Raw genomic sequence first — 14,374 nt, forward strand, 5'->3', positions numbered from 1 at the left:
AGCTAAGCCCCTGGGCTTGTGGACCGGCTGTCAGCCTGTAGTCCTCACCCTTGCCTTCTGGGGCCAAGACTATGGCTGAGGCCACCAGGCCTGGGCCCGGCGAGGGCTCTGCCCGGCGAGGGTTCTGCCGCGTTTGGGAGCGTTCGGGAAGGCGTGAGGGGCTCAGGGCGCGAAACACTGCTCCCCGGCAGGCCTTTTCCCTGGCTTTGGCCAACAAAAGCACTGCCTAGCCCTAGAGTAGGGCTTAGTGGCAGTTCTGTAGGCTCAGAAGCCTCCAACTCTGCTTCTGGGCCTTCTTTCCACCTGGCGAGCCCACCTGTCAGCATGCTGTACTCTACCCTTGCCCAAATTCTCAGCAATGGAGAGGATCCTGAAAGCAAGGCCCTGATTGGCTCTGCTGGATGGCGTGGTCATGTAAATTTCACTGGCCGGCCGGCCGAGGCTTCTGGGAAGCAGCTTTGGGTAGGCAACGGCTTTGCCCAAAGGGTCTGCGGGGCCTTGGCTGGTCACTTTGCGCCCCCACGCCCATGCTCTGCCCCGCCTCAGGCCTTGCCTCTGTGGATGCCACCCTCGCTCTGCAGGGAGATGCCAAGCGGGCCCCCCTTGCCCTGTCCCCTTCCAACTCATACTTACCTGGCAGGGGAGACACCATGATCACGAAGGTGGTTCTCCCAGGGTGAGGCTCATCCATTGCACTTCGGATGTGCTGACCCCTGCGATGTCCCCAAATGCGGGATACTCGACTGCATAATTTCTGGTAGTGGGGGACTGCGTTCGCGCTTTCCCCTGATCTCTGGTATCAAGAAAGGCAACAAGAAAAACCACTCTGGAGCACCCTTAGCTGTCTCTCCAGCTTCCTTCTGGGTGCTGCAGCAGGCTGGAAATGGGGCTGGGCAAGGGGAAGAGGCATGCAAATTCAGGAGCCTGGGGAGTGCTGGGATAGCTGCCGCCTCCCACTCAGGGGACCTATCCAGAGAGAGGAAAGTAGGCCCTGGCTAGGTGACAGGTCTGTCCCTCTCAGCTAAGCCCCTGGGCTTGTGGACCGGCTGTCAGCCTGTAGTCCTCACCCTTGCCTTCTGGGGCCAAGACTATGGCTGAGGCCACCAGGCCTGGGCCCGGCGAGGGCTCTGCCCGGCGAGGGTTCTGCCGCGTTTGGGAGCGTTCGGGAAGGCGTGAGGGGCTCAGGGCGCGAAACACTGCTCCCCGGCAGGCCTTTTCCCTGGCTTTGGCCAACAAAAGCACTGCCTAGCCCTAGAGTAGGGCTTAGTGGCAGTTCTGTAGGCTCAGAAGCCTCCAACTCTGCTTCTGGGCCTTCTTTCCACCTGGCGAGCCCACCTGTCAGCATGCTGTACTCTACCCTTGCCCAAATTCTCAGCAATGGAGAGGATCCTGAAAGCAAGGCCCTGATTGGCTCTGCTGGATGGCGTGGTCATGTAAATTTCACTGGCCGGCCGGCCGAGGCTTCTGGGAAGCAGCTTTGGGTAGGCAACGGCTTTGCCCAAAGGGTCTGCGGGGCCTTGGCTGGTCACTTTGCGCCCCCACGCCCATGCTCTGCCCCGCCTCAGGCCTTGCCTCTGTGGATGCCACCCTCGCTCTGCAGGGAGATGCCAAGCGGGCCCCCCTTGCCCTGTCCCCTTCCAACTCATACTTACCTGGCAGGGGAGACACCATGATCACGAAGGTGGTTCTCCCAGGGTGAGGCTCATCCATTGCACTTCGGATGTGCTGACCCCTGCGATGTCCCCAAATGCGGGATACTCGACTGCATAATTTCTGGTAGTGGGGGACTGCGTTCGCGCTTTCCCCTGATCTCTGGTATCAAGAAAGGCAACAAGAAAAACCACTCTGGAGCACCCTTAGCTGTCTCTCCAGCTTCCTTCTGGGTGCTGCAGCAGGCTGGAAATGGGGCTGGGCAAGGGGAAGAGGCATGCAAATTCAGGAGCCTGGGGAGTGCTGGGATAGCTGCCGCCTCCCACTCAGGGGACCTATCCAGAGAGAGGAAAGTAGGCCCTGGCTAGGTGACAGGTCTGTCCCTCTCAGCTAAGCCCCTGGGCTTGTGGACCGGCTGTCAGCCTGTAGTCCTCACCCTTGCCTTCTGGGGCCAAGACTATGGCTGAGGCCACCAGGCCTGGGCCCGGCGAGGGCTCTGCCCGGCGAGGGTTCTGCCGCGTTTGGGAGCGTTCGGGAAGGCGTGAGGGGCTCAGGGCGCGAAACACTGCTCCCCGGCAGGCCTTTTCCCTGGCTTTGGCCAACAAAAGCACTGCCTAGCCCTAGAGTAGGGCTTAGTGGCAGTTCTGTAGGCTCAGAAGCCTCCAACTCTGCTTCTGGGCCTTCTTTCCACCTGGCGAGCCCACCTGTCAGCATGCTGTACTCTACCCTTGCCCAAATTCTCAGCAATGGAGAGGATCCTGAAAGCAAGGCCCTGATTGGCTCTGCTGGATGGCGTGGTCATGTAAATTTCACTGGCCGGCCGGCCGAGGCTTCTGGGAAGCAGCTTTGGGTAGGCAACGGCTTTGCCCAAAGGGTCTGCGGGGCCTTGGCTGGTCACTTTGCGCCCCCACGCCCATGCTCTGCCCCGCCTCAGGCCTTGCCTCTGTGGATGCCACCCTCGCTCTGCAGGGAGATGCCAAGCGGGCCCCCCTTGCCCTGTCCCCTTCCAACTCATACTTACCTGGCAGGGGAGACACCATGATCACGAAGGTGGTTCTCCCAGGGTGAGGCTCATCCATTGCACTTCGGATGTGCTGACCCCTGCGATGTCCCCAAATGCGGGATACTCGACTGCATAATTTCTGGTAGTGGGGGACTGCGTTCGCGCTTTCCCCTGATCTCTGGTATCAAGAAAGGCAACAAGAAAAACCACTCTGGAGCACCCTTAGCTGTCTCTCCAGCTTCCTTCTGGGTGCTGCAGCAGGCTGGAAATGGGGCTGGGCAAGGGGAAGAGGCATGCAAATTCAGGAGCCTGGGGAGTGCTGGGATAGCTGCCGCCTCCCACTCAGGGGACCTATCCAGAGAGAGGAAAGTAGGCCCTGGCTAGGTGACAGGTCTGTCCCTCTCAGCTAAGCCCCTGGGCTTGTGGACCGGCTGTCAGCCTGTAGTCCTCACCCTTGCCTTCTGGGGCCAAGACTATGGCTGAGGCCACCAGGCCTGGGCCCGGCGAGGGCTCTGCCCGGCGAGGGTTCTGCCGCGTTTGGGAGCGTTCGGGAAGGCGTGAGGGGCTCAGGGCGCGAAACACTGCTCCCCGGCAGGCCTTTTCCCTGGCTTTGGCCAACAAAAGCACTGCCTAGCCCTAGAGTAGGGCTTAGTGGCAGTTCTGTAGGCTCAGAAGCCTCCAACTCTGCTTCTGGGCCTTCTTTCCACCTGGCGAGCCCACCTGTCAGCATGCTGTACTCTACCCTTGCCCAAATTCTCAGCAATGGAGAGGATCCTGAAAGCAAGGCCCTGATTGGCTCTGCTGGATGGCGTGGTCATGTAAATTTCACTGGCCGGCCGGCCGAGGCTTCTGGGAAGCAGCTTTGGGTAGGCAACGGCTTTGCCCAAAGGGTCTGCGGGGCCTTGGCTGGTCACTTTGCGCCCCCACGCCCATGCTCTGCCCCGCCTCAGGCCTTGCCTCTGTGGATGCCACCCTCGCTCTGCAGGGAGATGCCAAGCGGGCCCCCCTTGCCCTGTCCCCTTCCAACTCATACTTACCTGGCAGGGGAGACACCATGATCACGAAGGTGGTTCTCCCAGGGTGAGGCTCATCCATTGCACTTCGGATGTGCTGACCCCTGCGATGTCCCCAAATGCGGGATACTCGACTGCATAATTTCTGGTAGTGGGGGACTGCGTTCGCGCTTTCCCCTGATCTCTGGTATCAAGAAAGGCAACAAGAAAAACCACTCTGGAGCACCCTTAGCTGTCTCTCCAGCTTCCTTCTGGGTGCTGCAGCAGGCTGGAAATGGGGCTGGGCAAGGGGAAGAGGCATGCAAATTCAGGAGCCTGGGGAGTGCTGGGATAGCTGCCGCCTCCCACTCAGGGGACCTATCCAGAGAGAGGAAAGTAGGCCCTGGCTAGGTGACAGGTCTGTCCCTCTCAGCTAAGCCCCTGGGCTTGTGGACCGGCTGTCAGCCTGTAGTCCTCACCCTTGCCTTCTGGGGCCAAGACTATGGCTGAGGCCACCAGGCCTGGGCCCGGCGAGGGCTCTGCCCGGCGAGGGTTCTGCCGCGTTTGGGAGCGTTCGGGAAGGCGTGAGGGGCTCAGGGCGCGAAACACTGCTCCCCGGCAGGCCTTTTCCCTGGCTTTGGCCAACAAAAGCACTGCCTAGCCCTAGAGTAGGGCTTAGTGGCAGTTCTGTAGGCTCAGAAGCCTCCAACTCTGCTTCTGGGCCTTCTTTCCACCTGGCGAGCCCACCTGTCAGCATGCTGTACTCTACCCTTGCCCAAATTCTCAGCAATGGAGAGGATCCTGAAAGCAAGGCCCTGATTGGCTCTGCTGGATGGCGTGGTCATGTAAATTTCACTGGCCGGCCGGCCGAGGCTTCTGGGAAGCAGCTTTGGGTAGGCAACGGCTTTGCCCAAAGGGTCTGCGGGGCCTTGGCTGGTCACTTTGCGCCCCCACGCCCATGCTCTGCCCCGCCTCAGGCCTTGCCTCTGTGGATGCCACCCTCGCTCTGCAGGGAGATGCCAAGCGGGCCCCCCTTGCCCTGTCCCCTTCCAACTCATACTTACCTGGCAGGGGAGACACCATGATCACGAAGGTGGTTCTCCCAGGGTGAGGCTCATCCATTGCACTTCGGATGTGCTGACCCCTGCGATGTCCCCAAATGCGGGATACTCGACTGCATAATTTCTGGTAGTGGGGGACTGCGTTTGCGCTTTCCCCTGATCTCTGGTATCAAGAAAGGCAACATGAAAAACCACTCTGGAGCACCCTTAGCTGTCTCTCCAGCTTCCTTCTGGGTGCTGCAGTAGGCTGGAAATGGGGCTGGGCAAGGGGAAGAGGCATGCAAATTCAGGAGCCTGGGGAGTGCTGGGATAGCTGCCGCCTCCCACTCAGGGGACCTATCCAGAGAGAGGAAAGTAGGCCCTGGCTAGGTGACAGGTCTGTCCCTCTCAGCTAAGCCCCTGGGCTTGTGGACCGGCTGTCAGCCTGTAGTCCTCACCCTTGCCTTCTGGGGCCAAGACTATGGCTGAGGCCACCAGGCCTGGGCCCGGCGAGGGCTCTGCCCGGCGAGGGTTCTGCCGCGTTTGGGAGCGTTCGGGAAGGCGTGAGGGGCTCAGGGCGCGAAACACTGCTCCCCGGCAGGCCTTTTCCCTGGCTTTGGCCAACAAAAGCACTGCCTAGCCCTAGAGTAGGGCTTAGTGGCAGTTCTGTAGGCTCAGAAGCCTCCAACTCTGCTTCTGGGCCTTCTTTCCACCTGGCGAGCCCACCTGTCAGCATGCTGTACTCTACCCTTGCCCAAATTCTCAGCAATGGAGAGGATCCTGAAAGCAAGGCCCTGATTGGCTCTGCTGGATGGCGTGGTCATGTAAATTTCACTGGCCGGCCGGCCGAGGCTTCTGGGAAGCAGCTTTGGGTAGGCAACGGCTTTGCCCAAAGGGTCTGCGGGGCCTTGGCTGGTCACTTTGCGCCCCCACGCCCATGCTCTGCCCCGCCTCAGGCCTTGCCTCTGTGGATGCCACCCTCGCTCTGCAGGGAGATGCCAAGCGGGCCCCCCTTGCCCTGTCCCCTTCCAACTCATACTTACCTGGCAGGGGAGACACCATGATCACGAAGGTGGTTCTCCCAGGGTGAGGCTCATCCATTGCACTTCGGATGTGCTGACCCCTGCGATGTCCCCAAATGCGGGATACTCGACTGCATAATTTCTGGTAGTGGGGGACTGCGTTCGCGCTTTCCCCTGATCTCTGGTATCAAGAAAGGCAACAAGAAAAACCACTCTGGAGCACCCTTAGCTGTCTCTCCAGCTTCCTTCTGGGTGCTGCAGTAGGCTGGAAATGGGGCTGGGCAAGGGGAAGAGGCATGCAAATTCAGGAGCCTGGGGAATGCTGGGAAAGGGCCTCAAAAGCTGCTTCTGGGCCTTCGTTCCACCTGGCGAGCCCACCTGTCAGCATGCTGTACTCTACCCTTGCCCAAATTCTCAGCAATGGAGAGGATCCTGAAAGCAAGGCCCTGATTGGCTCTGCTGGATGGCGTGGTCATGTAAATTTCACTGGCCGGCCGGCCGAGGCTTCTGGGAAGCAGCTTTGGGTAGGCAACGGCTTTGCCCAAAGGGTCTGCGGGGCCTTGGCTGGTCACTTTGCGCCCCCACGCCCATGCTCTGCCCCGCCTCAGGCCTTGCCTCTGTGGATGCCACCCTCGCTCTGCAGGGAGATGCCAAGCGGGCCCCCCTTGCCCTGTCCCCTTCCAACTCATACTTACCTGGCAGGGGAGACACCATGATCACGAAGGTGGTTCTCCCAGGGTGAGGCTCATCCATTGCACTTCGGATGTGCTGACCCCTGCGATGTCCCCAAATGCGGGATACTCGACTGCATAATTTCTGGTAGTGGGGGACTGCGTTCGCGCTTTCCCCTGATCTCTGGTATCAAGAAAGGCAACAAGAAAAACCACTCTGGAGCACCCTTAGCTGTCTCTCCAGCTTCCTTCTGGGTGCTGCAGTAGGCTGGAAATGGGGCTGGGCAAGGGGAAGAGGCATGCAAATTCAGGAGCCTGGGGAATGCTGGGAAAGGGCCTCAAAAGCTGCTTCTGGGCCTTCGTTCCACCTGGCGAGCCCACCTGTCAGCATGCTGTACTCTACCCTTGCCCAAATTCTCAGCAATGGAGAGGATCCTGAAAGCAAGGCCCTGATTGGCTCTGCTGGATGGCGTGGTCATGTAAATTTCACTGGCCGGCCGGCCGAGGCTTCTGGGAAGCAGCTTTGGGTAGGCAACGGCTTTGCCCAAAGGGTCTGCGGGGCCTTGGCTGGTCACTTTGCGCCCCCACGCCCATGCTCTGCCCCGCCTCAGGCCTTGCCTCTGTGGATGCCACCCTCGCTCTGCAGGGAGATGCCAAGCGGGCCCCCCTTGCCCTGTCCCCTTCCAACTCATACTTACCTGGCAGGGGAGACACCATGATCACGAAGGTGGTTCTCCCAGGGTGAGGCTCATCCATTGCACTTCGGATGTGCTGACCCCTGCGATGTCCCCAAATGCGGGATACTCGACTGCATAATTTCTGGTAGTGGGGGACTGCGTTCGCGCTTTCCCCTGATCTCTGGTATCAAGAAAGGCAACAAGAAAAACCACTCTGGAGCACCCTTAGCTGTCTCTCCAGCTTCCTTCTGGGTGCTGCAGTAGGCTGGAAATGGGGCTGGGCAAGGGGAAGAGGCATGCAAATTCAGGAGCCTGGGGAATGCTGGGAAAGGGCCTCAAAAGCTGCTTCTGGGCCTTCGTTCCACCTGGCGAGCCCACCTGTCAGCATGCTGTACTCTACCCTTGCCCAAATTCTCAGCAATGGAGAGGATCCTGAAAGCAAGGCCCTGATTGGCTCTGCTGGATGGCGTGGTCATGTAAATTTCACTGGCCGGCCGGCCGAGGCTTCTGGGAAGCAGCTTTGGGTAGGCAACGGCTTTGCCCAAAGGGTCTGCGGGGCCTTGGCTGGTCACTTTGCGCCCCCACGCCCATGCTCTGCCCCGCCTCAGGCCTTGCCTCTGTGGATGCCACCCTCGCTCTGCAGGGAGATGCCAAGCGGGCCCCCCTTGCCCTGTCCCCTTCCAACTCATACTTACCTGGCAGGGGAGACACCATGATCACGAAGGTGGTTCTCCCAGGGTGAGGCTCATCCATTGCACTTCGGATGTGCTGACCCCTGCGATGTCCCCAAATGCGGGATACTCGACTGCATAATTTCTGGTAGTGGGGGACTGCGTTCGCGCTTTCCCCTGATCTCTGGTATCAAGAAAGGCAACAAGAAAAACCACTCTGGAGCACCCTTAGCTGTCTCTCCAGCTTCCTTCTGGGTGCTGCAGCAGGCTGGAAATGGGGCTGGGCAAGGGGAAGAGGCATGCAAATTCAGGAGCCTGGGGAGTGCTGGGATAGCTGCCGCCTCCCACTCAGGGGACCTATCCAGAGAGAGGAAAGTAGGCCCTGGCTAGGTGACAGGTCTGTCCCTCTCAGCTAAGCCCCTGGGCTTGTGGACCGGCTGTCAGCCTGTAGTCCTCACCCTTGCCTTCTGGGGCCAAGACTATGGCTGAGGCCACCAGGCCTGGGCCCGGCGAGGGCTCTGCCCGGCGAGGGTTCTGCCGCGTTTGGGAGCGTTCGGGAAGGCGTGAGGGGCTCAGGGCGCGAAACACTGCTCCCCGGCAGGCCTTTTCCCTGGCTTTGGCCAACAAAAGCACTGCCTAGCCCTAGAGTAGGGCTTAGTGGCAGTTCTGTAGGCTCAGAAGCCTCCAACTCTGCTTCTGGGCCTTCTTTCCACCTGGCGAGCCCACCTGTCAGCATGCTGTACTCTACCCTTGCCCAAATTCTCAGCAATGGAGAGGATCCTGAAAGCAAGGCCCTGATTGGCTCTGCTGGATGGCGTGGTCATGTAAATTTCACTGGCCGGCCGGCCGAGGCTTCTGGGAAGCAGCTTTGGGTAGGCAACGGCTTTGCCCAAAGGGTCTGCGGGGCCTTGGCTGGTCACTTTGCGCCCCCACGCCCATGCTCTGCCCCGCCTCAGGCCTTGCCTCTGTGGATGCCACCCTCGCTCTGCAGGGAGATGCCAAGCGGGCCCCCCTTGCCCTGTCCCCTTCCAACTCATACTTACCTGGCAGGGGAGACACCATGATCACGAAGGTGGTTCTCCCAGGGTGAGGCTCATCCATTGCACTTCGGATGTGCTGACCCCTGCGATGTCCCCAAATGCGGGATACTCGACTGCATAATTTCTGGTAGTGGGGGACTGCGTTCGCGCTTTCCCCTGATCTCTGGTATCAAGAAAGGCAACAAGAAAAACCACTCTGGAGCACCCTTAGCTGTCTCTCCAGCTTCCTTCTGGGTGCTGCAGCAGGCTGGAAATGGGGCTGGGCAAGGGGAAGAGGCATGCAAATTCAGGAGCCTGGGGAGTGCTGGGATAGCTGCCGCCTCCCACTCAGGGGACCTATCCAGAGAGAGGAAAGTAGGCCCTGGCTAGGTGACAGGTCTGTCCCTCTCAGCTAAGCCCCTGGGCTTGTGGACCGGCTGTCAGCCTGTAGTCCTCACCCTTGCCTTCTGGGGCCAAGACTATGGCTGAGGCCACCAGGCCTGGGCCCGGCGAGGGCTCTGCCCGGCGAGGGTTCTGCCGCGTTTGGGAGCGTTCGGGAAGGCGTGAGGGGCTCAGGGCGCGAAACACTGCTCCCCGGCAGGCCTTTTCCCTGGCTTTGGCCAACAAAAGCACTGCCTAGCCCTAGAGTAGGGCTTAGTGGCAGTTCTGTAGGCTCAGAAGCCTCCAACTCTGCTTCTGGGCCTTCTTTCCACCTGGCGAGCCCACCTGTCAGCATGCTGTACTCTACCCTTGCCCAAATTCTCAGCAATGGAGAGGATCCTGAAAGCAAGGCCCTGATTGGCTCTGCTGGATGGCGTGGTCATGTAAATTTCACTGGCCGGCCGGCCGAGGCTTCTGGGAAGCAGCTTTGGGTAGGCAACGGCTTTGCCCAAAGGGTCTGCGGGGCCTTGGCTGGTCACTTTGCGCCCCCACGCCCATGCTCTGCCCCGCCTCAGGCCTTGCCTCTGTGGATGCCACCCTCGCTCTGCAGGGAGATGCCAAGCGGGCCCCCCTTGCCCTGTCCCCTTCCAACTCATACTTACCTGGCAGGGGAGACACCATGATCACGAAGGTGGTTCTCCCAGGGTGAGGCTCATCCATTGCACTTCGGATGTGCTGACCCCTGCGATGTCCCCAAATGCGGGATACTCGACTGCATAATTTCTGGTAGTGGGGGACTGCGTTCGCGCTTTCCCCTGATCTCTGGTATCAAGAAAGGCAACAAGAAAAACCACTCTGGAGCACCCTTAGCTGTCTCTCCAGCTTCCTTCTGGGTGCTGCAGCAGGCTGGAAATGGGGCTGGGCAAGGGGAAGAGGCATGCAAATTCAGGAGCCTGGGGAGTGCTGGGATAGCTGCCGCCTCCCACTCAGGGGACCTATCCAGAGAGAGGAAAGTAGGCCCTGGCTAGGTGACAGGTCTGTCCCTCTCAGCTAAGCCCCTGGGCTTGTGGACCGGCTGTCAGCCTGTAGTCCTCACCCTTGCCTTCTGGGGCCAAGACTATGGCTGAGGCCACCAGGCCTGGGCCCGGCGAGGGCTCTGCCCGGCGAGGGTTCTGCCGCGTTTGGGAGCGTTCGGGAAGGCGTGAGGGGCTCAGGGCGCGAAACACTGCTCCCCGGCAGGCCTTTTCCCTGGCTTTGGCCAACAAAAGCACTGCCTAGCCCTAGAGTAGGGCTTAGTGGCAGTTCTGTAGGCTCAGAAGCCTCCAACTCTGCTTCTGGGCCTTCTTTCCACCTGGCGAGCCCACCTGTCAGCATGCTGTACTCTACCCTTGCCCAAATTCTCAGCAATGGAGAGGATCCTGAAAGCAAGGCCCTGATTGGCTCTGCTGGATGGCGTGGTCATGTAAATTTCACTGGCCGGCCGGCCGAGGCTTCTGGGAAGCAGCTTTGGGTAGGCAACGGCTTTGCCCAAAGGGTCTGCGGGGCCTTGGCTGGTCACTTTGCGCCCCCACGCCCATGCTCTGCCCCGCCTCAGGCCTTGCCTCTGTGGATGCCACCCTCGCTCTGCAGGGAGATGCCAAGCGGGCCCCCCTTGCCCTGTCCCCTTCCAACTCATACTTACCTGGCAGGGGAGACACCATGATCACGAAGGTGGTTCTCCCAGGGTGAGGCTCATCCATTGCACTTCGGATGTGCTGACCCCTGCGATGTCCCCAAATGCGGGATACTCGACTGCATAATTTCTGGTAGTGGGGGACTGCGTTCGCGCTTTCCCCTGATCTCTGGTATCAAGAAAGGCAACATGAAAAACCACTCTGGAGCACCCTTAGCTGTCTCTCCAGCTTCCTTCTGGGTGCTGCAGCAGGCTGGAAATGGGGCTGGGCAAGGGGAAGAGGCATGCAAATTCAGGAGCCTGGGGAGTGCTGGGATAGCTGCCGCCTCCCACTCAGGGGACCTATCCAGAGAGAGGAAAGTAGGCCCTGGCTAGGTGACAGGTCTGTCCCTCTCAGCTAAGCCCCTGGGCTTGTGGACCGGCTGTCAGCCTGTAGTCCTCACCCTTGCCTTCTGGGGCCAAGACTATGGCTGAGGCCACCAGGCCTGGGCCCGGCGAGGGCTCTGCCCGGCGAGGGTTCTGCCGCGTTTGGGAGCATTCGGGAAGGCGTGAGGGGCTCAGGGCGCGAAACACTGCTCCCCGGCAGGCCTTTTCCCTGGCTTTGGCCAACAAAAGCACTGCCTAGCCCTAGAGTAGGGCTTAGTGGCAGTTCTGTAGGCTCAGAAGCCTCCAACTCTGCTTCTGGGCCTTCTTTCCACCTGGCGAGCCCACCTGTCAGCATGCTGTACTCTACCCTTGCCCAAATTCTCAGCAATGGAGAGGATCCTGAAAGCAAGGCCCTGATTGGCTCTGCTGGATGGCGTGGTCATGTAAATTTCACTGGCCGGCCGGCCGAGGCTTCTGGGAAGCAGCTTTGGGTAGGCAACGGCTTTGCCCAAAGGGTCTGCGGGGCCTTGGCTGGTCACTTTGCGCCCCCACGCCCATGCTCTGCCCCGCCTCAGGCCTTGCCTCTGTGGATGCCACCCTCGCTCTGCAGGGAGATGCCAAGCGGGCCCCCCTTGCCCTGTCCCCTTCCAACTCATACTTACCTGGCAGGGGAGACACCATGATCACGAAGGTGGTTCTCCCAGGGTGAGGCTCATCCATTGCACTTCGGATGTGCTGACCCCTGCGATGTCCCCAAATGCGGGATACTCGACTGCATAATTTCTGGTAGTGGGGGACTGCGTTCGCGCTTTCCCCTGATCTCTGGTATCAAGAAAGGCAACAAGAAAAACCACTCTGGAGCACCCTTAGCTGTCTCTCCAGCTTCCTTCTGGGTGCTGCAGCAGGCTGGAAATGGGGCTGGGCAAGGGGAAGAGGCATGCAAATTCAGGAGCCTGGGGAGTGCTGGGATAGCTGCCGCCTCCCACTCAGGGGACCTATCCAGAGAGAGGAAAGTAGGCCCTGGCTAGGTGACAGGTCTGTCCCTCTCAGCTAAGCCCCTGGGCTTGTGGACCGGCTGTCAGCCTGTAGTCCTCACCCTTGCCTTCTGGGGCCAAGACTATGGCTGAGGCCACCAGGCCTGGGCCCGGCGAGGGCTCTGCCCGGCGAGGGTTCTGCCGCGTTTGGGAGCGTTCGGGAAGGCGTGAGGGGCTCAGGGCGCGAAACACTGCTCCCCGGCAGGCCTTTTCCCTGGCTTTGGCCAACAAAAGCACTGCCTAGCCCTAGAGTAGGGCTTAGTGGCAGTTCTGTAGGCTCAGAAGCCTCCAACTCTGCTTCTGGGCCTTCTTTCCACCTGGCGAGCCCACCTGTCAGCATGCTGTACTCTACCCTTGCCCAAATTCTCAGCAATGGAGAGGATCCTGAAAGCAAGGCCCTGATTGGCTCTGCTGGATGGCGTGGTCATGTAAATTTCACTGGCCGGCCGGCCGAGGCTTCTGGGAAGCAGCTTTGGGTAGGCAACGGCTTTGCCCAAAGGGTCTGCGGGGCCTTGGCTGGTCACTTTGCGCCCCCACGCCCATGCTCTGCCCCGCCTCAGGCCTTGCCTCTGTGGATGCCACCCTCGCTCTGCAGGGAGATGCCAAGCGGGCCCCCCTTGCCCTGTCCCCTTCCAACTCATACTTACCTGGCAGGGGAGACACCATGATCACGAAGGTGGTTCTCCCAGGGTGAGGCTCATCCATTGCACTTCGGATGTGCTGACCCCTGCGATGTCCCCAAATGCGGGATACTCGACTGCATAATTTCTGGTAGTGGGGGACTGCGTTCGCGCTTTCCCCTGATCTCTGGTATCAAGAAAGGCAACATGAAAAACCACTCTGGAGCACCCTTAGCTGTCTCTCCAGCTTCCTTCTGGGTGCTGCAGTAGGCTGGAAATGGGGCTGGGCAAGGGGAAGAGGCATGCAAATTCAGGAGCCTGGGGAGTGCTGGGATAGCTGCCGCCTCCCACTCAGGGGACCTATCCAGAGAGAGGAAAGTAGGCCCTGGCTAGGTGACAGGTCTGTCCCTCTCAGCTAAGCCCCTGGGCTTGTGGACCGGCTGTCAGCCTGTAGTCCTCACCCTTGCCTTCTGGGGCCAAGACTATGGCTGAGGCCACCAGGCCTGGGCCCGGCGAGGGCTCTGCCCGGCGAGGGTTCTGCCGCGTTTGGGAGCGTTCGGGAAGGCGTGAGGGGCTCAGGGCGCGAAACACTGCTCCCCGGCAGGCCTTTTCCCTGGCTTTGGCCAACAAAAGCACTGCCTAGCCCTAGAGTAGGGCTTAGTGGCAGTTCTGTAGGCTCAGAAGCCTCCAACTCTGCTTCTGGGCCTTCTTTCCACCTGGCGAGCCCACCTGTCAGCATGCTGTACTCTACCCTTGCCCAAATTCTCAGCAATGGAGAGGATCCTGAAAGCAAGGCCCTGATTGGCTCTGCTGGATGGCGTGGTCATGTAAATTTCACTGGCCGGCCGGCCGAGGCTTCTGGGAAGCAGCTTTGGGTAGGCAACGGCTTTGCCCAAAGGGTCTGCGGGGCCTTGGCTGGTCACTTTGCGCCCCCACGCCCATGCTCTGCCCCGCCTCAGGCCTTGCCTCTGTGGATGCCACCCTCGCTCTGCAGGGAGATGCCAAGCGGGCCCCCCTTGCCCTGTCCCCTTCCAACTCATACTTACCTGGCAGGGGAGACACCATGATCACGAAGGTGGTTCTCCCAGGGTGAGGCTCATCCATTGCACTTCGGATGTGCTGACCCCTGCGATGTCCCCAAATGCGGGATACTCGACTGCATAATTTCTGGTAGTGGGGGACTGCGTTCGCGCTTTCCCCTGATCTCTGGTATCAAGAAAGGCAACAAGAAAAACCACTCTGGAGCACCCTTAGCTGTCTCTCCAGCTTCCTTCTGGGTGCTGCAGTAGGCTGGAAATGGGGCTGGGCAAGGGGAAGAGGCATGCAAATTCAGGAGCCTGGGGAATGCTGGGAAAGGGCCTCAAAAGCTGCTTCTGGGCCTTCGTTCCACCTGGCGAGCCCACCTGTCAGCATGCTGTACTCTACCCTTGCCCAAATTCTCAGCAATGGAGAGGATCCTGAAAGCAAGGCCCTGATTGGCTCTGCTGGATGGCGTGGTCATGTAAATTTCACTGGCCGGCCGGCCGAGGCTTCTGGGAAGCAGCTTTGGGTAGGCA

At 60.1% G+C, this 14,374-nt stretch overlaps 15 non-coding genes across 15 annotated transcripts; all 15 read left to right on the forward strand.

Moving 5' to 3' along the window:
- Nucleotides 1–625: 625 nt before the first annotated feature.
- On the forward strand, nucleotides 626–789 carry LOC138292353 (U1 spliceosomal RNA). The gene has a single exon (XR_011202659.1). It is a non-coding gene; the product is annotated as a U1 spliceosomal RNA (small nuclear RNA).
- Nucleotides 790–1,644: 855 nt separating this feature from the next.
- On the forward strand, nucleotides 1,645–1,808 carry LOC138292358 (U1 spliceosomal RNA). Its single transcript, XR_011202662.1, has one exon. It is a non-coding gene; the product is annotated as a U1 spliceosomal RNA (small nuclear RNA).
- Nucleotides 1,809–2,663: 855 nt separating this feature from the next.
- LOC138292365 (U1 spliceosomal RNA) lies at nucleotides 2,664–2,827 on the forward strand. The gene has a single exon (XR_011202663.1). It is a non-coding gene; the product is annotated as a U1 spliceosomal RNA (small nuclear RNA).
- Nucleotides 2,828–3,682: 855 nt separating this feature from the next.
- Nucleotides 3,683–3,846, forward strand: LOC138292370 (U1 spliceosomal RNA). Its single transcript, XR_011202664.1, has one exon. It is a non-coding gene; the product is annotated as a U1 spliceosomal RNA (small nuclear RNA).
- An 855-nt stretch (nucleotides 3,847–4,701) lies between these two features.
- On the forward strand, nucleotides 4,702–4,865 carry LOC138295181 (U1 spliceosomal RNA). The gene has a single exon (XR_011203529.1). It is a non-coding gene; the product is annotated as a U1 spliceosomal RNA (small nuclear RNA).
- Nucleotides 4,866–5,720: 855 nt separating this feature from the next.
- Nucleotides 5,721–5,884, forward strand: LOC138292377 (U1 spliceosomal RNA). Its single transcript, XR_011202666.1, has one exon. It is a non-coding gene; the product is annotated as a U1 spliceosomal RNA (small nuclear RNA).
- A 510-nt stretch (nucleotides 5,885–6,394) lies between these two features.
- On the forward strand, nucleotides 6,395–6,558 carry LOC138292388 (U1 spliceosomal RNA). The gene has a single exon (XR_011202668.1). It is a non-coding gene; the product is annotated as a U1 spliceosomal RNA (small nuclear RNA).
- A 510-nt stretch (nucleotides 6,559–7,068) lies between these two features.
- LOC138292400 (U1 spliceosomal RNA) lies at nucleotides 7,069–7,232 on the forward strand. Its single transcript, XR_011202672.1, has one exon. It is a non-coding gene; the product is annotated as a U1 spliceosomal RNA (small nuclear RNA).
- A 510-nt stretch (nucleotides 7,233–7,742) lies between these two features.
- LOC138292406 (U1 spliceosomal RNA) lies at nucleotides 7,743–7,906 on the forward strand. Its single transcript, XR_011202675.1, has one exon. It is a non-coding gene; the product is annotated as a U1 spliceosomal RNA (small nuclear RNA).
- An 855-nt stretch (nucleotides 7,907–8,761) lies between these two features.
- LOC138292412 (U1 spliceosomal RNA) lies at nucleotides 8,762–8,925 on the forward strand. Its single transcript, XR_011202677.1, has one exon. It is a non-coding gene; the product is annotated as a U1 spliceosomal RNA (small nuclear RNA).
- Nucleotides 8,926–9,780: 855 nt separating this feature from the next.
- Nucleotides 9,781–9,944, forward strand: LOC138292417 (U1 spliceosomal RNA). The gene has a single exon (XR_011202681.1). It is a non-coding gene; the product is annotated as a U1 spliceosomal RNA (small nuclear RNA).
- An 855-nt stretch (nucleotides 9,945–10,799) lies between these two features.
- LOC138292424 (U1 spliceosomal RNA) lies at nucleotides 10,800–10,963 on the forward strand. The gene has a single exon (XR_011202682.1). It is a non-coding gene; the product is annotated as a U1 spliceosomal RNA (small nuclear RNA).
- An 855-nt stretch (nucleotides 10,964–11,818) lies between these two features.
- On the forward strand, nucleotides 11,819–11,982 carry LOC138292428 (U1 spliceosomal RNA). The gene has a single exon (XR_011202683.1). It is a non-coding gene; the product is annotated as a U1 spliceosomal RNA (small nuclear RNA).
- Nucleotides 11,983–12,837: 855 nt separating this feature from the next.
- On the forward strand, nucleotides 12,838–13,001 carry LOC138292432 (U1 spliceosomal RNA). The gene has a single exon (XR_011202686.1). It is a non-coding gene; the product is annotated as a U1 spliceosomal RNA (small nuclear RNA).
- Nucleotides 13,002–13,856: 855 nt separating this feature from the next.
- Nucleotides 13,857–14,020, forward strand: LOC138292437 (U1 spliceosomal RNA). The gene has a single exon (XR_011202687.1). It is a non-coding gene; the product is annotated as a U1 spliceosomal RNA (small nuclear RNA).
- Nucleotides 14,021–14,374: the final 354 nt, after the last annotated feature.

Source organism: Pleurodeles waltl, chromosome 1_1 (assembly GCF_031143425.1).
Source record: "Pleurodeles waltl isolate 20211129_DDA chromosome 1_1, aPleWal1.hap1.20221129, whole genome shotgun sequence".
NCBI lineage: Eukaryota > Metazoa > Chordata > Amphibia > Caudata > Salamandridae > Pleurodeles > Pleurodeles waltl.